Raw genomic sequence first — 5,647 nt, forward strand, 5'->3', positions numbered from 1 at the left:
CTCCCCCACTAGAATGTCTGCTCAGTGAGAGCAGGAGCCATGCCTGTTTTGTTCATTGCTGTGCCCCCAGGAACCTAAGATTGGCCTCTTGTTGATCGGATGAATGGAGTCAGAGGACCTGGGTAGGGTTTCTCTTTCCTGCATTGCAAGATATCCAGAGGTAGGGGGTCCAGGTCTGGCACAGAGACTCCATAATGCTGCTAAGTGCCTGGGCTCTTCTGTCTGTCTGTTCCAGCATCCTTAGGGCTTTTGTCCTCATGCTCCCAAGATGGCTGCTGCTCCTCTGGGCATTGCACCTGCATTCCTGGCAGAAAGAAAGGGTTAGGACAGAAAGCATGTGCTTGTAGAGTCTGTCCCTTTTTAGTCAGGACAAAAGTAGTTTTCCTTTAGAAGTGTATTAATAGAGCACTGGCTAGAACTATAAATGGTAGTTCTTTGCCTTCCTTTTTTTTTTTTTAACTTCTCCCTGGTCCTGACCTCAGAATTGGCTCTTAGCAGGGCCTATTGTTTTTGTTTGGTTGTCTGCATGTTTGGAATTGATTGACTCAAAATCCCCTATCTGGGGGGAATGCCCTAATGAAGTCATTCTTGCTGTGTCGTTAATGGCAGGTGTGCCACCTGAGCCACCAACTTCTGTGGGGTTGGGTCTGCGAGGTTCTTTCCCGAGGGTGGGGCTAATTGCTAGGAGGTAGGGAGAGTGGCCAGAGATGGAAGTTTAACAGGAACTACCCTGCAATCCCACAATGAGCCTGGACACAGAAGGACAATTCCCATCAATGGCCTTGCAGGGAGATGTGGCCGGTGGAGATCAGATCAGGAGGGGATCTGAGAGCTGTCCCATGGACGGCACGGTCAGCGCCCATGAGCCAAATGCCGGACCCAGACTGCCCAGAGTTGACGTTGATGGCACGGGCATGGCCATTTGGGCTGTTCATGGCCAGCGCTCCTCCCGACGGCCGGCCCCACCACCCTGGAGCCTCTCGCCCATGGAGACTCTTCCGGCAGAGGCCGCGGCAGCAGCTGCAGACCAGTATGTCGTGTGACTGTGCACCTGGGTGTGGCTGGTGGCCGCAGGGTGGCCTGGCTGATGGCGGCCCCCGTGATGGACCGAGTGTCCAATGGACAGTCTCAGGGGCCCCCTGCCTGCTGCGCGACTGGTGACTGGTCACTGGATTGCCAGGCCGAGCCCCTGAGGCCAGGGCCCAGCTCCCCACTGCAAGGTGAAGCCGCCATGGCTCTCCGGGCTGGGGCGGGTGTTGCGGGAGGCTCAGCTGAGTCCCTAGCTGGGAAAGGGCCTAGCCAAGGGCGGAAATGAGAGCAGTAATCATCACAATCAGAACAGCCCCCACTGTGGAGTCCTTACTAGGAGCCAGGGCCTGCCAAGTGCCTTACCCGAGTTACTGAACTCACTCAAGACCCCCAAACACTGTTTAGTATGAAATCTGGCAGAGTCATGCATTTTATTTTTACCTCCAGGCATGTGGGGGAAGAGGGAAGTTCCAGTGAGGAGCCTCTGACTTAACAAAGACAGATTCACAAGTAGTTCTGCCTTTGAGGAAACAGAGATGTCTGTTTAAATATTAATATACCATGGCAGCAAAGTATTAAGCAAGACAACTAATCAGAATCACAGACATTTTGAGGATTAAAGATAACGTTCTAGGATGCAGGAATTATCCCTGAAGCCAGGGAGTCTTATAAGGCTCTCTTGTGGGGAATGTCAGTTACAAGGACAGTTTCTGAAGTGGATTTGTGACTCCCTTGCTGGGGCTGTGGGGGAAGGGAGAACGCATCCTCCTTTTTATCTTGATGAGTTTCAGGGTGTGACATCTTCAAGGGTTTTGCCTGTTAGCAAAAAGGGTATAAACGGAAGTCTGGAGAAGCCCAGACCTTATCATATTAACAGAAAAGAGAAGAGGAAAAGGGTTTTTCTTATTTAATGCAATTTCTTATTTAACTCCCACAAACCAGAACATGGTGCTATCATTATCCCCACTTTATGCAGGAGGAAATGGTGACTCAGAGAGGTTCAAAACTTGCCCAAAGTCACACAGCAAGGAAGCTGGAGGCTGTACTTGTGTGTGGAGACTGAGGTCTCTGCGGAGTGTATGAGCAGAGGGTGGGGGACAAGTAAGGGTTTGGGCTTCAGTGCCAGGGGGACCTGGGTTCTACTGGGGATTCCACTGGGTGGCCGTGTCAGTATCCCCCTGCTGCTGTAAGAAATTAGCACACACTCTGTATTTAAACAACACACATCAGCCTATAGCTTTGGAGGTCGGTTGTCTGAAATGGGCTTCACTGGGCTGAAATTAAGGTGTGGACAGGGCTGCATTCCTTCTGGAGGCTCTCCAGAGAACCCATTACCTTGCTTGTTGCAGCTTCTAGAAGCTGCCTGCATTCCTTGGCTCAAAACCCCTTCATTCATCTTCTAGGCTGGCAGGATAGCATCTTCCAATTTCTGACTCTGATCTTCCTGCCTCCCTTTTTTCACTTATAAGGACCCCTGGGTTCCTTACGGTTTTCCTGGATAATCCAGGACCATTTCCCCATCTCAGGACCCTGAACTTGATCACATCTGCAAAGTCCCTTTTGCTATGTGAGGTGACATCGTCACAGGGTCTATGGATTAGGATGTGGGCGTCGTTGGTTATTCTGCCTACACGGCAACCTTGACCAAGGGGCCCAGTATTAGGAGGTTTGGCGGGAATGAAGATACAGGAGGTCAGGCTTCCATTCCAGCAGGGTATGACTGAGGCCCCTGCGAAGGGGCCAGCGACCTGGAGGTCAGTGACCCGGCGGGGAACTAAAGACTCCTTCCAAACTCCGGGAGGAAGACAGTGCCCTGGGGAGGTGCCACTAGCCCTTGAAGGGACTGTCCTCTCTCTACGGGCCTCTCCTGGAGGTGTAACCGAGGACCCAGGGTCCCTAGACACGTAGGGGTTCAAATCCTCCTCCCCAGCAGTGTGAATGTGCTTGAGGCAGGGGAGCAGGGTGGGGCGGGGAAGAGAGGAAATAAACTGTTATGTGCTTGCACGTGACCTCATTTTGTCCTCGCTGCAGCCCTGCCCCGCAGAACTTCTGTTCTCATGCTGCTCTCTGTTTTGCAGGCATGTAAACAACAGCTCAGAGAGCTCACCGGCCTTATCCAAGATGACACAGCTGCTAAGTGGGAGCTGGGGTTTCCCACGCACCAGGATTCCCGAACCTGTGGCCCCCACCTCCTTGGCTGCATGCCCTCCAGGCTGTGGCTTTCTTAGTATTTTTCTTTAAATTGACTTACTGCTTTCTTATTTAAATGCATCTGCTGTAAAATGAAACTATATTACTCCCATAAATGGAAAAATCACAGAATTCATGGGCTAGTTACGTGTATTTTTATAATGTACATGAAACTAAATTTATCACTATAAAAATGAAAAAACGTTCATCCATATGCCATGTAAAATGATCTCATACACCATCAGCGGGTTGCTTCCTTCTCTTTCGGGAATGGCTGCCCACGTGCTCTGGTTTCACCATATCGTAAAGTGATGAATGGCCGCCATTTATTGTGACATTCAGTTTTCAAATAGTTCCCCAGGACACCCCCAGCCAAATAGGGACTCCCCAGTGTGGCTTCGGGGTGCTGTTGACTCTTGCTCTCTTCTTTAGACACCCCTGGCCTGGCTGCTCCTGGACAGTGTCAAGTTCTTTCCTTTCTCGGGGCCTTTGGTCTTGCTGTCTTAGTTTCCCAGCTGTTAAAACAGATACCACGCCATGGGTTGTCTTTATCCATGGGAATTCGTTGGGTCATGGTTTTGAGGCTGAGACGTGGTTGGCAAGGTGATGCTTTCACCAGAAGACCGTGGCATTCGGGGGCTGGCTGCTGGTGATCCTTGGCCCTTGGCTTTTCTGTCACATGGCAATGCACATGGCAGTGTCTTCTCTTTTCTCCTCTGAGTTCCACTGACTTCCCGTTTCTTGCTCTTCCCATGGCTTCTCTTTCCATGCTCAATTTCCTTTACTTATAAGGACTTTGACCATGCTGGATGAAGGCCCACCCTCATTTAGTTTGTGCACACCTTAACTAAAATCCTATTTACAAAGGGGTGCACACCCACAGGACCAAGGGTTGGGACCTGCACATGCCTTTTATAGGGTCATGATTCCATCCCCAACACTCATCTATCTGCCTGGGCCCCCTTCCCAGAGAGACCCACTTGTAGGGCAGGGGTGGGGGGCAGAATTCATTTAGGTTTCCATGCACACGTCACCACCTTAGAGAGTCTTCCCTGACCATCTAAATGGCCAATCCCTTCCTTACTTCCTCCCCAAGCCTTATTAATCTCTCTTCGCAGGCCTTGTTGCTGCCTGGTGCAGTGCAGTGGTTAAGAGTGTGGCAGCCTGGGTTCAAATCCTGGCACCTTGTGGCTGCCCAGTTCTGGAGCTCCAGCCTGGCAGGCTCCCCTTGGTCTCGTTGGCAAACAGAGAAGGGTTTCATCAAGCCCTCCAGTCAAGTTTTATGGGTCCAATGGAGCAATGCTTGCCAGAAAGAGTTGCTTTGGGACCTTTTATAACCTCTCCTGATGCAGAAATGCTGGGCGGTGGTAATGTTCAATCCCAACTCCATCATCTATCTTGAGGGTGGGACTTCACGACTCAACCTGCTCTGTTCTCCACTAGAAGCTTCACATGGTAAGTGAGTTCAGCTTCTGGACAAAGCAGGACTTCTTACAGGAATTTTGCAAGCGCTCCATGATCCCTTTCTTTATTACAATATGGATAATTTATCACCTGAGAATAGAGTATAAATCCCTTTGAACCTTGCATAGTAGTTATGGTTTATGAATTCCGACAGTTTTCAGGAGCGAGGGGAAGAATTCCTGATTGCATGTGAGTGTCAGGGGTTCTTGAGGCCTACAAAGGGTTTTGATCTAGAGTTTCCCAGATTGCTATGAGGATGTGTTGGCCCAGACAGGGGAAGGACCCAGCCCAGTGCCTGGCACATGGTTGATGTTTACTAGAGGACTTGCTTAGTAATTATTCTTCCGTCTTGATTTGAAGCCCTTGACATTTCTTCAGCATGCAGGAGGGATATGCTTCTCTCTGAAGCTGGGTTGTAGAGGGGTGGCTTCTGGAACCAGGCATACTGGGCTCAAATCCCTGTACCTCCTCAGACTGGCTGTGTGATCTTGGATGAGTTGATTTCCCTTTCTATGTCTCAGTTTCTTCACCTGGGTAGGAGGATAAGAATATACATCTCTCAGAGGGTGATGGTAAGGACTGAGGCAGTTAATCCAGGAGCAAACTTAGAAGGGCTCTTGACACGTGGGAAACACAAGGCAGTAGTTACCTTTGCAGCCAGACAGATCTCGGTTTGCCTCCTGCTACCAGCACACTGGGGAATGATTTTGGGTGAGTGCCCCCATGGCTTCTCTGGATCACTGTTTCTTTATCTGGAGATGGGTTTGCTGACAGTTCTTGTGTCTGAGAGTGTCGGCATGTGACAGTGAGCAGGGCAGGTGAAAGTGCTTAACCCCAGGCCTGGCGCAGAGGGCGCTTACAGGGTGAGGGTCTGTCCTCCCTGGGGGAACCCCTCCCCCCGGCGGAGGGCCAGGCTGTGGCCCTTCCCCAGTTCCTTCTCTGCCCCGCCCCAGGCGTGACGACC

Source organism: Tamandua tetradactyla, chromosome 2 (assembly GCF_023851605.1).
Source record: "Tamandua tetradactyla isolate mTamTet1 chromosome 2, mTamTet1.pri, whole genome shotgun sequence".
NCBI classification, from domain to species: Eukaryota; Metazoa; Chordata; class Mammalia; order Pilosa; family Myrmecophagidae; genus Tamandua; species Tamandua tetradactyla.